The sequence below is a fragment of the Scyliorhinus torazame genome, chromosome 13 (genome assembly GCF_047496885.1).
Source record: "Scyliorhinus torazame isolate Kashiwa2021f chromosome 13, sScyTor2.1, whole genome shotgun sequence".
In the NCBI taxonomy this organism is placed as follows: Eukaryota; Metazoa; Chordata; class Chondrichthyes; order Carcharhiniformes; family Scyliorhinidae; genus Scyliorhinus; species Scyliorhinus torazame.
Window position 1 is genome coordinate 128083863 of NC_092719.1, and position 22898 is coordinate 128106760.

Genomic DNA, 22898 nt, shown 5'->3' on the forward strand with positions numbered 1-22898 from the left:
TTCTGCCTCCAATGAGCCCATGTTTTCTTTTCTTAAACTCTTCCTGTTTACATACTGTGGAGGCTTTTACAATCAATGTTTTGGTTCTCATTCCTGACCATAAGACCACTACTCTCATATGCCTTTTTCTCACCAGTTCCTTGGTCCTCCTTTATTGAATTATAAAATCGATCCATCCTGCAGGCTTACAACCCTTTTAAACAACACCATAAAAGTCTACCTTTGATCTAATACTCTAATTAACAGAAATTGCAACGGTGCAGGTGGAAAGAAGTCAGCGGCCAACATGTAGGGAGATAAACATCACCCATGGAACTGTTAATGCCAGCCTGGGAGAGGAGAAACTGAAGTTAATGCCAGTCTGGGTAGGAGAAACTTTCCCAAGGTAGAAAAGATCATCAATTATTGCCTGTTAGTTTCTCTTTTTCTTACTATTCATGTTGTGCTCATTTATTTGTCTCTATTGCACCTTTTCATCTGCCCAAAGGGTGACAAGGTGATAAACGAACATTTTATTTGCTAAAATCGATTGCTTAGACCACTGGGTCACCCAGCCACAATGTTGTCTGCTAAAATCTGTTGTACCCACTGTCCCATTTATCGAGATTCAGACAGCCTCCTGATGACAACTATTTGCCAGTTTGTAGAACAGTTTGGCAGTCATTTCAAAAAGTGTAAGGACCATGTAAAGTACAAATCTGAAGCTTGGCACAGTATCAGACAAACATTAATTTCTAACTGTGTAGATTGCTTGAAATATAGATAAAAGGATTGTAGTTCAAGCCATAGAAATAGGTTTCAGATCCTTTCAATTATTTCTCATCAATTCCTAAAAGAAGTGTATCAGACAGTTTTGAAATATAACCTGAAATATAACTGAAATATCTTAGCCAGAATTGTCTCCATCAGGTAAACTGTAGATGTATCTAAGTGATAGATGGCTGAACGTCAATTGATCCAGGGCCAAGATTTTATCAAAAAATACTTCATGGTGTACAAAATGATACTGGGAAGAAGATCAAAATGGACAATGAATTCAGTGTAGTACTGAGGAAATGCTGTATTGTCAGAGCTGCTGTCTTTCAGATTAATATTGAACTAAGGCAGCATCGGCCCTCTCAGGTGGACATAAAGATTGTCATTGCATGACTTTAAGTGCAGTGAAACTACATGCGGCGATCCCAAAATCAGTAGGGCCATTTGATCTGAGCTCTGATTTCAAACAGGCCCCATTTTCACAGTAGCTAAGGCCTTGTCCCTTAGTGTGGGAGTTACAACATTTTAAAGCAGAAGTAAATGCTCTTGTAGGAAGGATAAGGTATGTAGAACTGTCAAATTGTCAAGCCATTTAAAAACCAGGCCCTTTAAAAATTGAAGAAGAAAAACTACCTATTTGCATTTGTGAGATTTGTAAAAATCTATTCCGGTAATTGCAATAGCTGTTGGTTGGCATAACACTAAGTTCTATCATTGTAGCATTATTAATACTTGACTGCTTTCCACAACCTATCAATATCACAGAGAGGAGCTGTAAGTTCACAGTTTGGTTGACAGCTCAAAAAGGGTATGAATGGATTAGGCTCCTTTGTTGTGCAGTTATGAACAAAAACTGTGTTTTATAAGGGATTACGTACTCGAGAGAATTTAAATGTGTTTTCATAAAGGAGAGGGTTGTTTATATGTAGTGAAGCCTGTAACAGATATTTGCTTTATTTGATTTCATCCCAGCATATCGCTTGAGGTCTTCCCATGGTGGATACTACATGAGTTGGCACGAAGGGTATAAGGGCAACGGGTAATGGGTTAGAGGTTATGTGTTGGCATAAAGTTGGTATAGAGGCTATAAGGAGGTTGGGGGCTCACGAGCTGGCATGTTGACAAAAAATTGACAGAGGGTCTATAAATAGCCAAGAGGATGGGTGTGAGCATGCGTTGGCATGGAAGGTATGTAAATGTGAATGTAGCCACAGTTCCAGAGGACTACAGGCTGCTCTCCCCTTTGAGAGCTGACTGGTGGTGATTTAATCTGAGGGTCACCACACCTCAGGTGAGGGGCAAGGTTGAAAAGCCGGTACGAGAATTGAACCCATACTTTTGGCGTCGCTCCACATCACAAACCTGCTGTCCAGCCAACTGAGCGAACTGATTTGATAGGTCATTGAGTGGGGACTTGGAGGGTATTAGAGACTGTTACGACTTATCTCCCAATCTCTTCTTGGTTTCTTTTCTTATGCATTCCTCTGCTGTCTATGTACTTCATGTATGTCTCTTCCCACATCTTTAAATGCTCCCTTAAGCTTTTATTAATCCATTAAATCTCACTTATGTTTAGTTCATTCTTTCCTTTTAATAAAATATATTTTCCCTACACTTTTTTGAATACTATTTTAAATAATTTTCATAGTTGTTCTCCATTATTGTTTGACGTTATTGTTGTCCATTTTATTTTCTCGAGTTCTCTTCTCAACTCCTCAAAATCAGCTTTTCTCCAATCTATTAACCTTCATACTTATGCCCTGCTCTGTAATATGCTTAAAGCATATTACATTATGATCATTATTGCCTAGATGTTCCCCTACTTTAACTTTTCTTATTCACTGTGGTTCATCCCCCATTACTAGATCTAATGGTGTAACTTCTCTTGTTGAGCTGCTTATACATATTGGGTTAGAGCAGAGTCCTGTACTCATTCTAGGAACTCAATTCTCTTTTACAAATTGTTTCTGTGGAATTACGAGCAGGGTAGGTGAAATTTCCCATGATTGTTATTCTATGTTTTTTCCTCAATTCCCAAATTTGTCTGCGTATTTTTCTCTACCTCTCTCCCACATTGTAGGCCAATCTGTTAGCGTGATTAATCTGTTATTTTTTTAAATGTAGATTCTATTATTGCCTTCTTGTTAGTTGCATCCCTTTTATCTACTGCCATTATGTTATCCTTTGGTACAACTCTTCTGCACCCACTTTTCCCAAATTGTTACATGATTCATCAGGGACTGAAGAGAATGCAGAGTTGATCAATGCCTGCCATAAATTTTTATATTTCGGAGCCCTTTCCCGAGATCATGATCGAGGGATCTCTTTTGCTATAAATTGGAGATTGTTGACACGCCTGGCGAGTGAGAATGTATCTATGTGTGAGAGTGTGTGAGTGTGTATACATTGGGTGAACTTGCATCATTTGGAGATGTCAAATAGTTGCAATAGCACAATGATGTATTTACAGGATAGCAGAATATTTAGTGGTTACAGGACAATATTTATTTCAAATATGTACAAATAAAGTTGTGGAAAAGAATGAGTTATAGTTTAGAAAAGGGGGATTTGGACAATACTCAGAGCCTCTGTGTTGATGGTTCACCCAGGTGCTAGGTTGCAGCTGTTGCCAATGAAATTAGTTTTCTACCAGGATATACAAAGCATTCATCAAATGTTTAACAAGGGCGTGGCACGATCCTGGAGATGGTCATGTTTGTTGTTGACAAAGGATGCACAGCCCGGGGAGTATAAATTCCCCATGTTGGGGAAATCTTTTGCAAGTTGGTATGACTTGTGTGACGGCTCGAGACAAACACTGGAGGATTCCCCTACAAAGGGGTCTGTTGATGAAAGGCAAAGGCAGTCAAGTAAGAGACACAGAACACTATACAACAGGACTTAACACTGCAGTTCCCTGGTCCACACTACCCATGGTCCTGCTTCCAAGACCCCGCGCATCTGTCCATTGGCCTGGGTTCACACGCTTCCATGTGATTGGCCCCGAGTAGGTCACATGATGCGTGGTGCCCGTCCACATAAAGGGGCCATGCTCCCTCTTTATGTCCCTTATTACAATGGCCCCAAAAGAGGAGACAGAAGTTACAAATGTTAACCGAGACAACATGGATAAGAGTCCATCAGTAATTCAGTCGGCACAGAGACTTCCAGGTCCCCCAGACTTCCATAGCCCTGTTACAGGCTCGACATTCATCTTGGCGATCGAGTGGAAAACACGAGGCACCACTTTAATGGCAGACAAAGTGGCTTCTTCGGCCACGACAAGTGCAGTTGGCTGAACAGAAATAGAAGTCCCTGGCTCCCCTTGATTGGACAGAATTACAGAAGTGTTCACAAACCTAACTGGACTTGTCGACTCCAAGTTGAAGGCCACCAGGCCTTGACTCCTCAAGTGGTCGCTTTCTGACAGTCTACTCATTCACATTGACCACCATCCCTCACTGGACCATAACCTGTCCTTATAACCAAAGAGAACCAGAAGCAAAATTGCGGACCAAAACCGGCCCTTCTATCTGTTGCCATCTACATTGACCACTGACTCTTCTGGGTGGCCTGACATGCCCCCTGCGCCTCCACCCACCACCAAGATTGGAAACACAAGATCCAATCAGATTCTCAACCAACGGCTCATAAACAGGTGAGTTGGTGTGACCCCCAAGATTGAATGACGGGTTGAATTGTACAACAACGGAAAATGGCCAACCTCTGGTGAAGTGGCTTATCAGATTGTTTTTTCATGGCATTCTTAAAAGTTTGGATCGCCCTCTCGGCCAGGCCGTTCGACGTTGGGTAGTAGGAGGCTGTCCTCGTGTGGTGCATGACATTTGGTCAAACAGAAACTTGAAAATCATTGCTGGTGAAGAGGGTGCCATTGTCCGAAAGGATCGACTCGAGAAGCCCATGAATGACAAACATTCGGCGCAAGGCATCTACCCTGGTTGTAGTCCCCATCTCTTGAATCGATAGCCGCTTGGAGTGGGCATCCACCAGCATCAAAATATCTTGCCCATAAATGGGCCCACATAATCAACATGGACCCTGGTCCACAGGTGACCTGGCCATTCCCAAGGGTAAAGGGTGGCTGAAGGTGGCAACGATTGTTGCATTTGGCAAGGGTGGCACTGTTGTACTAGTTCTTCAATGGCTTTATCTATGCCTGGCCACCAAATATAGTGGCCACCTAGAGCAGACAAATATGGTGATGTTGGTGTGGACCTCTGTAGCTCTTGAAGGAGGGGACACCAGCCTGAAATGGGACGACCACCCGTGATCCCCACAGCATCACGTCGTCCTCGCATGTCAACTCGTCCTGACAAATGAAGTTGAGCCTCAGCTGATCGGACTTCCCTAAAGTCCCCCAGGCTGTATCATTCATTTGTCCTTTGAAAGAATCGGGTTTCTTTAGGTCCAGTTGCGGATGAGTCCCACGGACACTGGCAGATTGTCCAGGAAATTTAAAGCTAGAATGATCTCCTGGGTTACAGTGGTGGCGGAATGCTCTTGGGTAGAGGTAGGCAACTTAATGCATTCACATCAGTAATCTGCATCCCAGGCCTGTGCTGAAAAGCATAGTTGTAAGCTGCCAAAAACAAGGCCCAAAGCTGTACCCTCGCCAAGACTAAGGATGGTATGGGCTTATTGTCCCTTAAAGGGCCCAGTAATGGTTTGTGGTCAGTCATTATGTTGAAACGTTGACCGTTCCATATCATTGGAATTTCTTCACATCGAATATAATCGTTAAGCCTTCCTTCTCAATTTGGGTAAAGTTTTGTCCTGCTTCAGAAATGACCCTTGAGGCAAAGATTGTTGAGCGTTGTGAACCATCTACCACTTTGTGGGATAAAGCTGCCCTTATACCTGTGGTAAACACCACTGGTTATACACTACGTGTATTACGGTACTGCAACTGTACTACAGTCAATACAGTAAATCCCAGCCTGCTGGCTCCACACAGCAGGCTCTGTGTATAAAAGTGTGCTCTCTCCTGCACTGACTCCATTCTGGTTCCAGCTGCAGGAGGCTTAACATCTAGCGCAATAAAGCCTCAATTGTTCACCATTTCGTCTTGTGGTCATTGATGGTGCATCAATTTATTGTGCTGGAATTTTAAACACGAACGTCTTAATCAAGCCGGATCGCCTGGAGCTGGACCCTCACGCAGCCGATGCCACAGCCACCTTCGAGCACTGGCTAGCCTGCTTTGAAGGATACCTCGGAGCATCCACAGAAGCCCTCTCAGACCCACAGAAGCTCCAGGTACTCTACTCATGGGTGAGCCCACAAGTCTCCCCCCTCATTCGGGACGCTCCCACTTACATGGAAGCGATGGCTGTCCTGACAGTACATCAAGACTGTTAACCAGGTGTTTGCCAGGCACCTCCTGGCCACGAGATGGCAACACCCGGGGAAGTCTGAGGATGATTTACTGCTTGCCTTGCGGATACTTGGTAGAAACTGTAATTGCCAGGCTGTGTCGGCAGTCCAACACACTGAACTGCCTGTCAGAGATGCCTATGTCACGGGCAGTAAATCCAATTACATCCGTCAGCGATTATTAGAAGGGGGTACACTCGACCTTACAGAGACTGTACAACTCGCTACCTTCCCGCAATCTGGAGTCCTACACCTCTGACTGCACGGCACCCTCGTGGGCGACATGGGCCCCACCATCACCCGACCCGGGTACACCACAAGCCTGCGCCACGCGGCAGCCAGCGACCTCCGGAGGCCCTAAATGCTATTTTTGTGGACAGAACAGCACCCCAGACAACGCTGCCCAGCACGGAGCGCGACCTGCAATGGGTGTGGTAAGAAGGGCCACTTGGTCTCCATTTGCCAGGCCCGATCGGTCGCTGCCATTTGCAGGCCCAGCATCGCTACACCTCCCACATGCGATCCAGGGGCGCCGCCATCTTCGCTGCCGCCCGCCACGTGCGGCCTGTGGGCGTCGCCATCTTGAATGTCATCCGCCATATGCGCCCCGTGGGCGCCGCCATCTTCGGCGCTGCCATCTTGGAATGCACCCCAGGACCCCTGCTCACCTGGCCGTTCGCGGGCTGTCGATACCACCGCCGACCAGCCCTCCCACCAACTTCCGCAGCTCACCTCTACCACCCTCGATCAGTCTCAGCCCCACAACCAGAGGATGCTCGCCAGGGGCATCGAGGCCCATGGGATGAGGTAAGGAGCTGGTTGCCTTCACCTCAGTTTTGCATCCTCGGTGAACACCAAGACGTGGTGGTAGAGCTGGGAGGGCCAGGCACGTTGAGGATCACTGAGGGCACCAGAGTGTGGTGGTGAAGGGGTTGGGGGGGGGGGGGGAATTAGGTAGGGGGCGGGCATTGGGTGGAGTTGGGTGCTGGGGGGGTTTGGGGGGACGGCACTATCAGGAATAGGGTATTGTACAGCATATTAAACAACTTTTTACACAACCATTATAATGCTTCTGTCACTTTCTTCTGCAATGCGGTCTGACCCCGGACCGTTTGCCCATCTCTCCAGGTATATCCCCATGTCTGTGGCATCCACACAGCCTTCAGCCGTGAACATGTCTCCGGGATGGGGTCCCATCCCCTGGGTGTCCAATGTTGGCTGCTGTGTGTGTGGTGCTGCCTCCCGCAGTGTCCAGGCATCAAAGTGCGATTGGAATGCGAGGCAATGACTCCCACATACTACATGGCCCGCCATCCACGGGAATCCACCTGGCGTGTGTCAAGTGCTCATTTAACCACGATTGCCAATTCCCTATTAGCAGCCGCATAGCCAGAATCCTCAGCAGTCGTGGAGGTTATGGATGATTGGTGGGACAGACGGGCAGGGTCAAGGGTTGCCCCTGGAATGGGGCTGGGATGCAGGGGTTGGCATGGTGGTCTTCGAGCGACTGGTACCGCAGTTGTCCCCAGAGCCTCCCCGCCCTCCACCCTTCAATAGTGCCCACCCCTGCTGAAGGTCCCCCATCCCCCATCAAGCACTGGGGTTGCAATCCCAGCACCCCAGGGCTCTTTGCCTGTGAGCAAAGATGGCGACTTACCTCCTCGGCTCCCCACAGAAGTCCTTCTGTCAGGTTCACCTTTTTCAACAGGAGTACTAATCAGGTGCCAGAGTGAGCATTGCTGGGGAGGCCGATGAATGACGGGAGGCTGTTGGATATGGGGTCACTCTTGTTGATTGAATGGAAATGCGACTTAAGTGGTGATAATTGGTTTCGCGCCACGTTACAGCGAGATCCTGATTTTACCCATGGGAGCGGGCCGATTGCATGGCAAAATGTTTGCTGGCCGGTGCGGATCTTGTTTTTCGCCTCTCCTGCTATTCACCGGCCTTGTTACGCTTTAGCGCGAGTGTAATGAGGCCAGAAGATCGTGCACTAAGAACAGAGGATCATTGACTAAAGAGGCAACATTTAATGCTTCTGTCAGTGGTTAGAATCTGGAATGCACTGACTGAGAGCATGGTGGAGGCAGGTTCAAATGTAGCTTTTAAAAGGGCATAGGACATTTACAGAATTAAGAAAAGATCTGTCGACACCCGAAGGTTAGGGGAGTGGGAGTCAGTTTGCTGCACAAAGGGAGAGTTGGCACAGACAAACTGGCCCCTTTCCATGTTGTAATCATTCTGTGATTATATGGGCCTTTCGCAGGCAGGAAAACAGATGAGTGGAATTGTATAATGGGCTGGCATGCCGTAGGCAGCTTACCCGCCAGTGACCCATTCTGAAAGGATGGGAGCTCCACATAGGATCTATTAATGGTCAACTAGTTGTGAAATGGCTACGGGGCAGCTATTATTCTGCTGGATGGGCTCCCACTCTAGACTTATTGGCTGGTTGGGGTGGGCACTGTGATACTCTGTTATATCCCGCCCGATGATTTTATCTTCTGGTTCACTTCATAAACACATATTCAATTCATTATAATGAGTTTTTCTGTGGAATTAATTGATTCATATTTAAACCCATTCATTTAAGGCCACTGACTGTTTGGATTCAAGAGGTGTAGAAGGAGGAATTCATTTGAAAGGACCTGAAGGTAGCAAATTAATTCAGCGCTGCGATAAAAGTTTATAGCTTAGATTGAGTTTCCAAGTAGGGACATTATGATCTGAGGAGCGTTCATGCAATTCAAAATCTTTGCCTTGGTGTTACATAACATTTGCATTAGATAACTGGGAGAATTCTGCAGCAGATCAGGATCACTGTGAAACAGACCACAAGGGGTGTGAAGCAGGTCAATCACTATGAAGAGACTGGGAGGAGAGGGAAACAGTTCCAGATCACTCTTGAGGCAGACCAGGAGGAGTGTGAATCAGGTCAGGATCACTGTGAAGCAGACCGAGAGGTGTGTGAATCAGGTCAGGATCACTGTGAAGCAGACCGAGAGGTGTGTGAATCAGGTCAGGATCACTGTGAAGCAGACCGAGAGGTGTGTGAATCAGGTCAGGATCACTGTGAAGCAGACTAGTAGAGTGTGAATCAGGTCAGGGTCACTGCAAAGCAGACCGAGAGGTGTGTGAATCAGGTCAGGATCACTGTGAAGCAGACCGAGAGGTGTGTGAATCAGGTCAGGATCACTGTGAAGCAGACCGAGAGGTGTGTGAATCAGGTCAGGATCACTGTGAAGCAGACTAGTAGAGTGTGAATCAGGTCAGGGTCACTGCAAAGCAGTCAGGGAAGAGTGTGAATCAGGTCAGGATCACTGTGAAGCAGACGAGGAGTGTGAATCAAGTCAGAATCACTGTGAAGCAAACTGGGAGCAGAGTGGAGCAGGTCAGCGCCACTGTGACACAGACACACAGACCAGGAGTAGTGTAAATCAGGTCAGCATCACTGTGAAGCAAACGAGGAGAAGTGTGAATCAAGTCAGGATCACTGTGAAGCAGACCGGTAGCAGAGTAAAGCAGGTCACCATCACTGTGAAGCAGTCCGGGAGGAGTGTGAATCAGGTCAGGGTCACTGTGAAGCAGACAGGGAGCAGAGTGAAGCAGGTCAGGATCACTATGAAGCAGACAAGGAGGAATGTGAATCAGATCAGGATCACTGTGAAGCAGACCGGGAGCAGAGTGCAGCAGGTCAGTATCAATGAAGTGAGAGAAAAAAAACCAATCAAACTGTGACAGAACAGGGAGACCAGTGTTGATTGGCTGGTGGGTTTTTGTAGCTTTATTTCCCTTTCCTCAAAGATAAGGAGTTAGTCTTGGGTTCAGGGAAATTAACATTGTCATTTTGTTGGATAAACAAAATGACAAAGTATTTCAATTAAGCTCCCTATATTTAAGTGACAACAGAGAAAGATAAGTGAGTAGCTAGGGAAGGTGTTCCTTTTAAGTACGGAGTTTTATTATCTAACAGATAGAGGAATGTCAGGGCAGTTCTCACCCCTGTGTCCTTGACATATCCTGTGTCCTCAATAATCGTATGTGCAAGAAATGATGTCAGCTTCAGCAGCTTGAGTTTCAGGTTTCAGAGTTTAAGCAGCAGCTGCTGTCACTGCAGCACTCCATGAATGTGAGAGCTTTGTGGATAGCATGTTTATAAACTATCTTCAACCACCAAAGCCACATAGGGTCCATCCCCGCTACTTCAGTGCGTACACCACATCCATGGCCATCACTGTTTTGTGCTTGACGTTTTCTCTGTGAGTCACAAAGTCCCTAATTACATTTTCCAGGAAAGCTATCAGGACCCCAGAACCCTCCTCGTAGATAAGCCCAGAGATACACTAGATGCCCCCTCAGCAAGCCAGATGACGAATGGTCGACTTTGTGATACTCTGGGTGTTGTCACGGAGCACTTTGTAGTGCCTATTAGCACCCAGCCCCTTTCTGTCTTTCCCTCTATCTGACATGATATGCACTAAGCGGTCAACAAGCGATAGCATGTTTATAGATGCAGCAACCCCACAGCTTAAGAACAAACATGGGGAGAGGGAATGGATGACCACCCAACAATCAAGAAGAAATAGGCAAGAAATGTAGCTGACCCCTGAGTGCATTTCACTCTCCAATCTGTATTCAGTTTTTAATACTGATGAAAGGGATGAATCATCTGGGCAGTTTAGCCAGAGCCAAGTCTATGGTACCACAGCTGGCTCAGCTGTACAGGAAGAATAATGGTGACAGGAGATGCAATGGTTAGGGGAAATCAGGAGATGATACTACAGTGGGATATTAATGTGCAAAGAACATTGGGAGAAACAGATAGTACTGGAATCAAAAAATAGTACTGTATTAGGCAGATTCAGGGGAAGAAGGAAAGCAATAAATTCGCAATTACTGTACTGTCTACTGTATTCGCCATTCCCAATGCAGGCTCTTCTTCATTATGGAGACTAAACACAGACCATTTTCTGGAACACCTTTGTTCTCTCCACAAGCATGACCGAACCTTCTGGTTGCTGCCCATTTCAACTCAATGTCCTGCTCTCATGCCCACGTGTCCGTCCTTGGCCTGCTGTAATGCTCCAATACTGCCCAATAAAAACTGGAGGAACAACAGTTCATCTTCTGATTAGGCACATTACAGCCTTCTGGACTCAACATTAAGTTCAACAACTTTAGACTGTGAACTTTCCCCTCCATCGTGGCCCCCTTTTTGTTTTTTGGCGTCTGTGGTTTGTCTCAATACACCCCTGCTCACAGTACCATCTGCCCCTCAATTTTCAGTTTTACTTTCACAGAGCACTGGTCATTGGTCTTCTATTAATACGTTCTTCTATCATACCTTTATACAACCATTCGCACTCCTTCACCCCTTAATGGCACCATTAATACATCCTTTGTCCAATGCCCATGACAACTTTGTCAAACTCGCCTTAGCTCCGACCTATACCTGACCTTTCATTCTGCCCCAGCCTGTCTCCAACTATCTAATTCATTAAATTCCTACCCCTCATCAGTCCTGTGGAAGAGTCATGCGGATTTGAAATATTAACTCTGTTACTCTCTCCACAGATGCTGCCAGGTCTGCAGAGTTTATCCAGCATTTTCTGTTTTTATATTAGTTAAGTCTAAATTAGTGATACAGTGCATGCATGTCAGGCATGGAGTGTGATAAATAAGATTGTGAGCTGCAGATGCAGATTGCCGCATGGAAATGTGGGACAGGATTCTCCGTCCCGCCAGTCCCGTTTTCTGGCGCGGCGCGCACACGCCAGCAGCAGGATCCTCAATCCCAGCAGCCGGCCATTCGGGTGTCCCATGTGGCCACGCCCACGCCATCGGGAAATCCATGGGCGCGAGTGCGCTGCCAGAGAAGCGGAGGATCCCGCCGATGGAGAATCCCGCCCATGATGTTTTGGTGATAACAGAGACCTGGCTCAAAGAAGGACAGGACTGGTATTAAATATACCTGGATATAAGTTGTTCAGGAAAAATAGGAAAAGAAGAAAAAGAGGAGGAATGGCAATACTAATAAATGAGCGCATTCCTGTGCTGGAGAGTAAGGATGCCCAGAGGGGTCAAGGACAAAATGGATTTGGTTGAGCACAGGAACAAAAAAGTGCAGCTGTATTGCTTGGTACAGTCTGTAGGCCACAAACCAGTGGGAAAGATATAGAGGAACATATCTGAACAGAAGTTACAGAGAATTATGGAGTAGTTATAATGGGCAAATTTAATTATCCAAAGAAAGACTGGAATAGTAGTTTTAAAGGGCATAGAGGGGCAAGAGTTCCGAGAGTGCGTTCAGGAGAACTCTCTACAGCAGTGGGTTCCAGTCCAAAGAGAAAGGGGGCATGGTTGGACCTAGTTCTTCAAAATCAGGTGGTCAAGTGTCAGAAGGGAAGATTTAGGGGCTAGTGATCATTGTGTCAAAAGGTTATGATTTTACAAAATTCCAAAATAGTTCCAGCAGATTGGAAGTCAGAAAATGTCTCAGTTATTCAAAAACGGAGGGGTAGAAAACAGGGAACAATAGCTCAATTAACCTGACATTAGTTGTGAGGAAAGTGCTGGAATCTGTTATTGAGGAAGTCTTAACATTCCAGTTATTGTATGATCAAATAAAGTTTACATAATTTATGAAAGAGAAACCATTTTAAACAAATTAATTCAGAGCTTTTTGAAGATGTAAGGAGTAGGGTGTATAGAATGGAACCAGTAGATGTAGTATATTTGGATTTCCAAAAGGCATTCAAAAAGGTGTCACATGAAAGGTTAGCAGGCAAGATAAGGACTCATGGAGTTCGGGAAACAAATTAGCATGGAAAGAGGATTGGTTAGCAAACACAACGTTATGAGTAGGGATAAATGGGGCATTTTCACATTGGCTGCCTGTAACTAGCTGAGTGTTACAAGGATCAGTATTGGCTAGGGCTTCAGCTATGGTGGAGAGACAGAGTAATGTAGACAGATTAATTGAATGGGCAACTAGATGGATGATTCAGTATAATGTGGAAAAATCTGAGGTCATTCACATTAGTTGTCAAAATAAAAAGTCGAATAATTTTTAAAAGATGTGAAACTTGTCAACATTAATTTCAGGGGGACTTGAGTGTACTCGTCCCAGGAATGCAGGAAATCAGCATTCAGATTAAGCAAGCAATTAGGAATGCCAGTGGCATACTGGCCTTTACTGCAAGGGGATTTGAGTACAAAAATAAACAACAAATCTTCCTAAAACTGTACAGCGCTTTAGTGAGACCTGGAGTGCTGTGTGCAGTTTGGCTCCAAACCTAACGAAGGATATAACAGGAGGCATTACAGGAAAGTTCCACTAAATTGGTCCCTGAAATGAAAAGGTTAGTCCTATGATGAGAGGTTGAGTAAATTGGCCCTATACTCTCTGAGGTTGAGAAGAATGAGAGAAGAATATCTTTGAAATGCACACCATTGGAAAGAGTTTGACACGATAGAGACAGAGGCTGTCGGGGAACCTAGAAGACATGGGGACAGCTTCAGGACAAGAAGTCGACAATTTAAATGAGAATTCTTCACTCAAAGGCTTGTGACTCTTTGGAATTGTCAACCCCAGAGGGTTGTGGATGACCATCATTGGGCATGTTTAAGGTTGAGACAGAGAGATTTCTGGTCTGTCAGGGACTCAAGTGATTTTGGGAACGTGGTGTTGAGGCAGAAGATCACCAAAATCATACTGAATGTCAGAGCAGGCTTGAAGGATCGAATGGTCCACTCGGCTCCTATTTCTTCTGTTCTTGTGAACAAAAATAGGGCCCTCCCTGTGACAAATTAAATGAAATTCCTTTAATTTGATCTAATTTGCACTTATCAGCACCATCAGAGAAAAATATAATTCAACTCTCCCGAGTGAACTGGTGTGTTCCCACGTTTACTGTTTTCCAAAGCAAAACCTGTTTCCTTGATGTTGTATTTCAGTGTTACAGCTTGAAAACTTATTTTATTGGTTATTTCAGCTGCAGTAACATCAGATAGCCCACCCTACATGCTGCAGGCAGCAACTTGATCTTCCTCCTTCGTGACTGAGTGCTGATAACGTCTCCAGAATGACCGCACAGTCCATGATCCCATCATTCAAATAAGGAAGCGTGAAAAACAATCGGATCTAAAGGGGTTGGGAGGGGCAGGGGGGATCCCTGGTGGTGGGAGGGGGGAATCCCTCTCACAGGTTTACAGGTAAAGGTTTGAACAGCAATTTCTCAGAAGTGCTAACTTCCTCTGCACAATGGCCCTGTGCTGGAGAACTTGCAAAAATACGATTTTGAAACCTTTAGATGGATCCGCCAGGATTACACCAATAGTTACTCAGAAAACGTTGGAAGAATTGAAACCTCTTTTAAATTCTGCCAAACTATTGCAAACACCCAGACCAATTTTCCCTATGGGACTCCCCCAACACCTCGAACTACCAGGGGAGCTAAGGATTCTGTGCCCGCCCCCCCTCCACCCCCCCCCCCCCCCCCATCCCCCTCCTGCCACCATGGGCCTGCACCACCCACCCTAGACCCCAACCCCCATGACCTACAGACCTGAGCCCCCCCCAACCCAATTCGCCCCTGACCTGCAAATCTGTTCTTCACCCCCATCCCCCCTGACCAACGGGTCTGAACCCCGACAACCCGCAGACCCTACCACACCCAACCCGGCCACGCTCACCTGACTCCTCCTCTCCACCCATCCCAGCCTCTGACCCTCCGCCACCCCTGCATGACCCATGACACCCCCCAGCACCCCTGAGCTGTGGACTCAACCCGATCCCGCCCAACCACAGACCCTTCACACAAACACCCCTGACCTCTGGCTTATCCGACCCTCCCTCCCCCAAACACAGGTGAGGAAAACCAGGCTGGCCTGCTAACTCATAATAACCTCAAGTCACTCACTTGTATAAGTCAAATTGAACTGTGCATGTGTTATTTTTCATTGTGGGCTATGTACAATTCTGCCATTTCTCAACATGCCAACAATGACTGGTATGTATATTGTCTTTTCCTTATTGTCTTGTCTTTCATCCGTCCTTTTTTTGAGGGTTGACACACTATGAACAATTTTTCTCCACTGATTTCTATTCTCCGCTGCCCTCACTACCTGGCCCTAGAGAGGAAATTTCACATTCTGATATTATCTCTCCGTGCCATCTTGGCTCTTCCTTGCATTAACTCTTTTTGCAAACACTCCCCTCCTGTTCAAATCACGTGTCCAAAATATGGGTGCCTCAAGCAAGTTCCTCTTGACACCAGCTTTCTCAAGCACCCATTAGTTTGTCCACTTGGCTATCCGGGACACATGTAATGTCCATTTGAGTCCTTTCATTTCAAGTGCCCTATTGAAGCCTAGTCACTCTTCATCCAACTTTCACAGTCGCAGATTGTCTCAGACCATACAAGGGTTTTCAGAAGACAAATTTTCATTGTAATCGAGATACTATGGTTGCTCCATACTCTTTTAAGTGAGTTTGCAGCCCCATAACCCTAGTTGCATCTAGTCCTAATTTCTTTGGTAGGCTCTGCATCCTCTGTGATGAGTGACAAGATGTGTAGCCTTATTCCTTCAACCCATCAAGGCCATGCTGTCTCTGCTGGAACAACTCAGTTAGTCCATCTTCCCTGCCCTTTCACCGTAGACCTGTGAATGTTTTCTCTTCAGCTGCTCATCCAAATTCCTTTTGAAGTCCCAAATAAATCTGCCTCCACTGCACTTCAAGGCAGTGCATTCTGAGCCTAACCATGCATTGTGTTAATATGCTTTTCTTCATGTTGCTGATGGCTCTTTTTCAAGTCACCTAAAATTGGTGAACTCTGCTTCTCGACCCATTCATCAATGGGAACAGTTTCTCTCTCTCTACTTGGTCTAACCCCTCATGATTTTGAACACCTCTCTCAAATCTTATCAACTTTTTCTTCTCCGAAGGAAGCAATCCAGCTTATCAATAGTATCCACAAAATTGAAAGAACTAATTCTGGAACCTTGCATGTAAATCACTTCCTGCACCCTGTCTATTGCCTTCACATCCTTCCTAACTTACAGTCCACCGAACTGAACACAATGCTGCAACTAAGGTCAAACAAATGTTTTGTAAAGGTTCATCATAACTTCCTTGCTTTTATGCTCGTAGGCCCCAATTTCTAAAGCGTATAATGAAATCCATCTTTTTCGCCATTTTCTCAACTGACACCTTCTGTGATTTGTACATTTATGCCCCCAATAAAAATTATTTACCTATTTTTTAACAAGTGGAGCATTTTGAGATGAGACGTTAAACAGAGTCCCCATTTTTCTGGATACAAAAGACAGTATTTTGAAGGGCAGTGGTGTTATCCTTCATGTCCAAGCCAGGGCTTATCTCTCAATAAACAGAATCAAAACAAAACTCAGATTATTTGGTCATTATTACATTGTTGTTTGTGGGCCTTTGCTGCATGCATATTGGGTACTGAGCTTCCTACATTACTACACAACACTTCACAAGTCTTTCATTGGCTGTAAAATACTTTGAGATGTCCGGAGGTCATGAAAAGTAAGTCTTTCTTTCTTTTCATTGTTATGCTGATGATCACTGTTTTTGAGTGCACAATGCCATTTGCAACTCCTCAGATATGGAACATAGGAACATAGAACATACAGTGCAGAAGGAGGCCATTCGGGCCATCGAGTCTGCACCGACCCACTTAAGCCCTCACTTCCACCCTATCCCCGTAATCCAATAACCCCTCCTAACCTTTTTGGTCACTAAGGGTAATTTATCATGGCCAATCCACCAAACCTGCACGTCTTTGGACTGTGGGAGGAAACCGGAGCACCCGGAGGAAACCCACGCAGACACAAGGAGAACGTGCAGACTCCGCACAGACAGTGACCCAGCGGGGAATCGAACCTGGGACCCTGACGCTGTGAAGCCACAGTGCTATCCACTTGTGCTACCTTGCTGCCCCATGGTATTGAAGCAGTCTGTGCCTGCATACAACAAGACCTGCACAGCCTTCATGCCTGAGCTGAATTATATTCACCAGGCAATGACCATCTCCAAAAAACAAGAATCTGACCATCTCCCCTTGATAATCAATGGCATTACGATCACTGAACCCCCATCATCAACATCCTGAGGGTCACCACTGCCCAAAACCTTAAATGGACCAGCCAGACAAACAATATGGCTACACGAAAAGGTCAGATATTAGGAATTCTGTGGCACGTAACAGACCTCCTGACTTCCAAAAACTGTCCACCATCTACAAGGTAAAAGTCAGTTGTGTGGTGGGTTACTCTCCACTTGCCTGGATGAGTGTAGCTCCAAAAACACTCAAGAAGCGTGACACAACCAAGGACAAAGGGGCCCACTTGATTGTCACCTTATCCACCACCTGAAGCATTCTTTCCCTCCACCGACACACAGTGGCAGTAGTGTGCACCATATGCAAGATACATTATAGTAACTCTCTGACAATCCGAAGGCAGCTCCGTCCAAACCTGTGACTTCTGTCACCAAGAAGGACAAGGGTAGCAGATGGATGGCAACACCACCCCCTGCAAGTTCCTCTCCAAGTCACATACCATCTTGACTTGGAATTATTTCACCTTTTCTTCACTGGAATTCCATTTCTAATATGTTACCTTGCGAGAGCACATGGACTACAGCAATTCAAGAAGGTGGCTCAGCACCACCTTGTCAATGCCAGTAAAGGATGGGTAACAAATGTTGGCCTACTAGCAAATTTACATCCCATGATGCTTAAAAAATTCAGATGGTTTGTTCATAGATGTTCACTCATGCTCATAACAGGAAAGTTAATTAACCAAACTCCCTCCATGAACATCGCCACTTCTCTCTCCTCCTTTAAGATATTCTTTAGAAACCTGCCACTTTGACCAAGCATTTGGTCGCCTGTCTATTATCTCATACCAAATTTTGCGTGATAAAAGTCACCATAACTCCAGATGATGATCGGCTGCTTTTCCCTTTGAGGGGGAGAGCTGACTGGTGGTGGTTTAATCTGAGGATCACCACACCTCAGGCAAGAGGCAAGGTTGGTCATTTTGTCAAAGGAAGGATTTGTGCTTAAAGGGGTCTGGGTGGTTAGCTTTTAGTTTCACGGCTATTTTGAAACCGTCTTTATATGTATTCGCTGTAATAACTAACAAGGTCAAGGAAGCCATTTTGCACTAATATATTATTAAAAAGGCAGTTTTGTATTTTGCATTCTGTATTTCATATTAACCACATGTATTAATCAAAATTATTGTATAAGATGGTCACCAGTCATGAAACAGATGATTGCACATGCAGTGAGCCTACATCAAGTTACAATTAATGAATCAATAATAATATCAGTTAAACTGGATTTTATTTGGAAATTTTCACTTTCAGCTTGTTAACTTGCTAATTATTGTTAGTCTTCTGTCTGTAACAAAACGTGCAGTTTGGATATGATGTTCTAGCAGTGTGGCTCTAAAACCCTTGATAAACCCCAAGTAAGTGTACCATGGCATCAAAGATTCTCTGTCGGCATGATGCTCCGTTTCGCTGGCAGCACACTCATGCCCACGGATTTCCCGGCAGCATGGGGATGCCCACAATGGGAAACTCCATTGACTTGCTGGCGGGACAGAGGATACCGCTGCTGGCGGGAGAGCGTCGCACCAGAAGACAGGTGCAGTGGGGTGGAGAATCCCACCCTTGGGCTTCACTAAATACTGATTGTAATGTTATGAATAGTGAGTTGTTCAAGATCAGGTGGAGAAAACAATGTGGGACAAATTCATTGTATTCTTGACTGAAATAATGAGCAGAGATGCCTTCTGTAATTGAGAACCAATTCATTTAACTGAGCCACAGTAGGGACAATTATTAAGTTGGAAAAAGCCTGACATTGGCATACGGTGATGGTCACTTAAGGGTTAAAAACTGGATGCTGGATTCTCCATTACTGAGAGTAAGGGCTGGATTCTGCAATTTTGCGGCTATGTCCGGAAAAAGCATCTGGTCTTACGACCAAAAAGTCGGCGCTGCACCCACACCGATGCTCCGTCCGGTAGGGGGCTACTAGCTGTGCCACATAAAAGCCCCCTGCAGATACGGACGGGGAATGGCCGGGTCCGTGGCCATGCAACATGGCGGACCGGCCTGCCAGACAGTGCCCTCATGTAACCCTCCTCGCCACCCCCGGCCCACCCGCCCCAGTTTCCCTCAGCCTCCGCCGAAGCACCCCCCCTGACTGTGGCGGTGCTGGATACACTCCAGAGCCGCCACGCGAGGTCTCCGGAAACTGAGAGGACATGCAACCGACGCTGTCGGGAAGTCGGGCCATCAGGGTCGGACCATCAGAGGAGGGCCTCAGGTGACATCCTGAGGCCGTCCCAATGGTGGGCGGCGTACTCAGCGGTTTCTGAGGGGGCGGAGCATCCGAAAACGGCGACGCCCCCGATTTCGATGTAAAAACGAATTCTCTGGCAAATCGCTGAACGCGATTTCGGTGTCGGTGATCGGAGAATCCTGCCCTAAGTGTTGCCACCGTGCAGGATTCGTGGACCTCCAGGTCAGCAAAACTGACACTGCACCTGGACCTTTTCAACAACTATTAAGGGGCTAGCATCAACACCAGGTGGAACACAATCGATTCCAATGAGAAATGGGGCCGGGTTCACTGGATTCGCGATTGACACTCAGGAGGCTGCTAAGCTGCAGTCGCATATACACACTTCACTACCTACATACACCATCCCAGCCAACAAGATGGCAGCGAGGAGAGCAGCACCCCATTTCACGGACTCGGAACTGGAGACCCTCCCGGACGCGGTGGAGGAGAGGCAGGCCACCCTGCACCCCGGACCAGGAAGGAGGCTGCCAGCCGCCGCCATTCATCCTGCCTGGGCGCAGGTGGCAGAGGCGGTCAGCGCCACGAGCAGTACAATCCGAACCAGCCAGCAGTGCCTTAAAAAACTGCACAACCTCCTCAGGGCGGCCAGGGTGAGTAGGCAATACCATGCCCCTGGCACCAACCCTTGTCCCATACACCAATAGCGCAACCTCACTCACCTGATGAAAGAGCTACGCTCTGAAAGCAAGTGATTCCAAACAAACCCGTTGGGCTTTAACCTGGTGTAAGTCTTCTTACAATATCCATTGTCTGCAGGGAGTGAAAGGCCAAGATGTCAGCATGGTGCGTAACCTGGGCCAAATCAGGTCCACCAAGATACATGGTGGCCCCAGTTGGCACTGTGGCCTCTGTTCCAGCATGACCCCCCCCCCTCCCCCCCACCCCCACCTCACCATCCTCGCACCTCTGGCCCCGGCAGGGCCCAGCACCGTAGGGACTCTGGCCCTGACGCTTGTCCATGATGCCAGGGATATCGTCGACTAGCACTGCCCTTGTGAAGGGTATGCTCCGCGGTCCCCGTCCGGCACCCCTATAGGGGCTACAGTGGGCATTGCCTTGGGTGGGCCACCCGCTGCTCCAACAGCAGATGGCGCCCGGTTGGGTTGTGGGGGATATGTCGGAGGGTGGGGTGCGACGGTGGTGGGGTGTGTGCACCCAAACGGCCAGTGTCACTCTGCAGAACCAAGGCCAAGGTGGGTGCACAGCAAGATGGCTGCCTTACAGGCCACAACAATGGTGGTCCATGTGTGGGCACCGCCCCAGTCCCGTGGGGGGGGGGGGGGGTCACCCCAGCCACTCTGCCTGGTTCCCTGTCACTCCCCCCACCCCAGCCAGCCCGGCCAGTGTTCAGCCCGGTGCGACTGAGAATTGCGATTTTGCGTCAAATCGGCACACGCCGCGATTTTGGTGTCAGAAAATATTCTCTGCCCAATCTCGTTTCGCTATTTCGGCGTCGGCTGACGGAGAATCCCACCCTGGGTTTCTGGAGGGCTTTATGGCTTGTGAGGTACTGAATACCCAAAGGCAAGAATCACATGGATGACTCCAAGTGACGTTGTGTCAAAGATGGAATTTCGAGAGGATTACACTTCACTGGACTAATCACCTTGGGTGTTGGAGTAAAACCCATTCATTGCCTTAAATTGCAAAATATAGGTTTACGAAAAGAAACTTTCAATAATTTACTGTCCAAAGAGTTGTACTTTTGGCCTTAATTTGTTAAGTCTTGTCCGAACAAAAGTAAATTTATTAAATGGCAATTTCGTTGAAGTCAATTAAGTTAAAGAAAAGAAAACAAGAGATAATGAAATATTTATGAAAAGCCCAGCAGCACTGGATTTTTTATGCTGCAGCAGCCACAGGAATTGTGAGAAGATCTGGGATGTTTTCCACTAGGTTTTCCACTTTTATCTGGAGCTCTAGCTACAAGAGCTCAGGCATTGAGGTGAGGCTTTTCCAATAACAGGATGAAGAGGACCAAGGAAGTGAACAGCAACAGTGTCACCCCTCTAACCTGGAGACCAGCGTATTTTTCGGAAGGGGAGGTGGCCCTCCAGTAGGGTCTACCGGTCCAACTGTTGTCAATGGGATTGTCAATGCGCAGGGTTGCAGCACTAAGGGAGTGGGCCAAGGTAGAGTTACTGTGGATTTGATGGTCAGAATAGGCTCCTTCTGCACTATAGGGATTCCGTGATTGGCTCCTTAATGAGTTTAATTGTCTTTCCGCCTCAGCCAGGAGTTTCCCGACTTTTCCGGCAACCTATCCCTGGGAACGTCAGAATGAGGTGAGAGCACATCGGAAATCCAGCCCAATGGAATTTTTCTTTCCAATTTTCCCATCCCACCTCCAATGGCTCGGCAAAATTCCACCCACAGTTTCACCAGCTTTAATAATGGAAAGATATGATAAATTGGACATGCACCCCAGTGTGACATCAAGAACACTCACTTCATTCTAATGCTCCAATCCTAGCATGAAGCTCAGAAGGGAGGATTGGCTTCATACTGTTTCACACTGTAATATGGGAGGGGGGGAATGCATTACCTGACACAATCACAGGTAGCAAATTCTGGAATGCTTCATTCGAATGTCAAATTTGGCCTGGTTGACTTAACGTGACAGCCTTTTCTTTCTTCCAAAGATTTTCACATCACTAATACGAGTAAATCATATGTACCCTGACATCTCTGTGCACAATGCCTAATGTGTGCCATCTGTATGCCTGCTATTATTCCTTCATTTAAAACCCACCAGGTTGCCTTCAACAGTATTATAGTCATGGTTCACCTCAGTGAAGAATGTAGTGGGTGTCACCTAACATGCAAGCCCCAGAATAAGCATCAGGTTAATTATAATTCATTGAAAAGATTTGACAGTTCCATTGAGACTTGATGTGTACTCCTTACTCATACCACACCAAGGCTGCTTTTCACAATTATTTGCAATGTGTCTGTTGGTATATCACCTTCAAATATCTAAGTAACAACTCCACATTGCACTCCAATCTATACTATGTTATTTTTTTACCTCAGAGGGGTTGCGTAGCTAACTTGCCCTCTCCTTCCTGACCTGAAATTAACTGCAAGGACAGGCACATGAAGCACTTCAACCAGTTCAAACTCACCGCTCCTCCTCTGCTCTTTGTAGTTGCCATAGAATTCAATCAACCCCTCTCAATGGCACTGCTAAAACGGACGATTCGCTGGGTCAGAGGCTGTAGGTAGGTATGTGTTGCCCATCACATTCTACGCTCTACAAAATGGATGGGATTTTATAGGGCACTGCAATACCCTCAGCTTCCCCCCCAGTTAGAAAGTTGGGGGGGGAGGGGGGAG

General features: G+C 46.5%; 1 pseudogene; it reads right to left on the minus strand.

Moving 5' to 3' along the window:
• Window positions 1-10316: 10316 nt before the first annotated feature.
• On the minus strand, window positions 10317-10619 carry LOC140387721 (histone H4-like; annotated as a pseudogene).
• Window positions 10620-22898: the final 12279 nt, after the last annotated feature.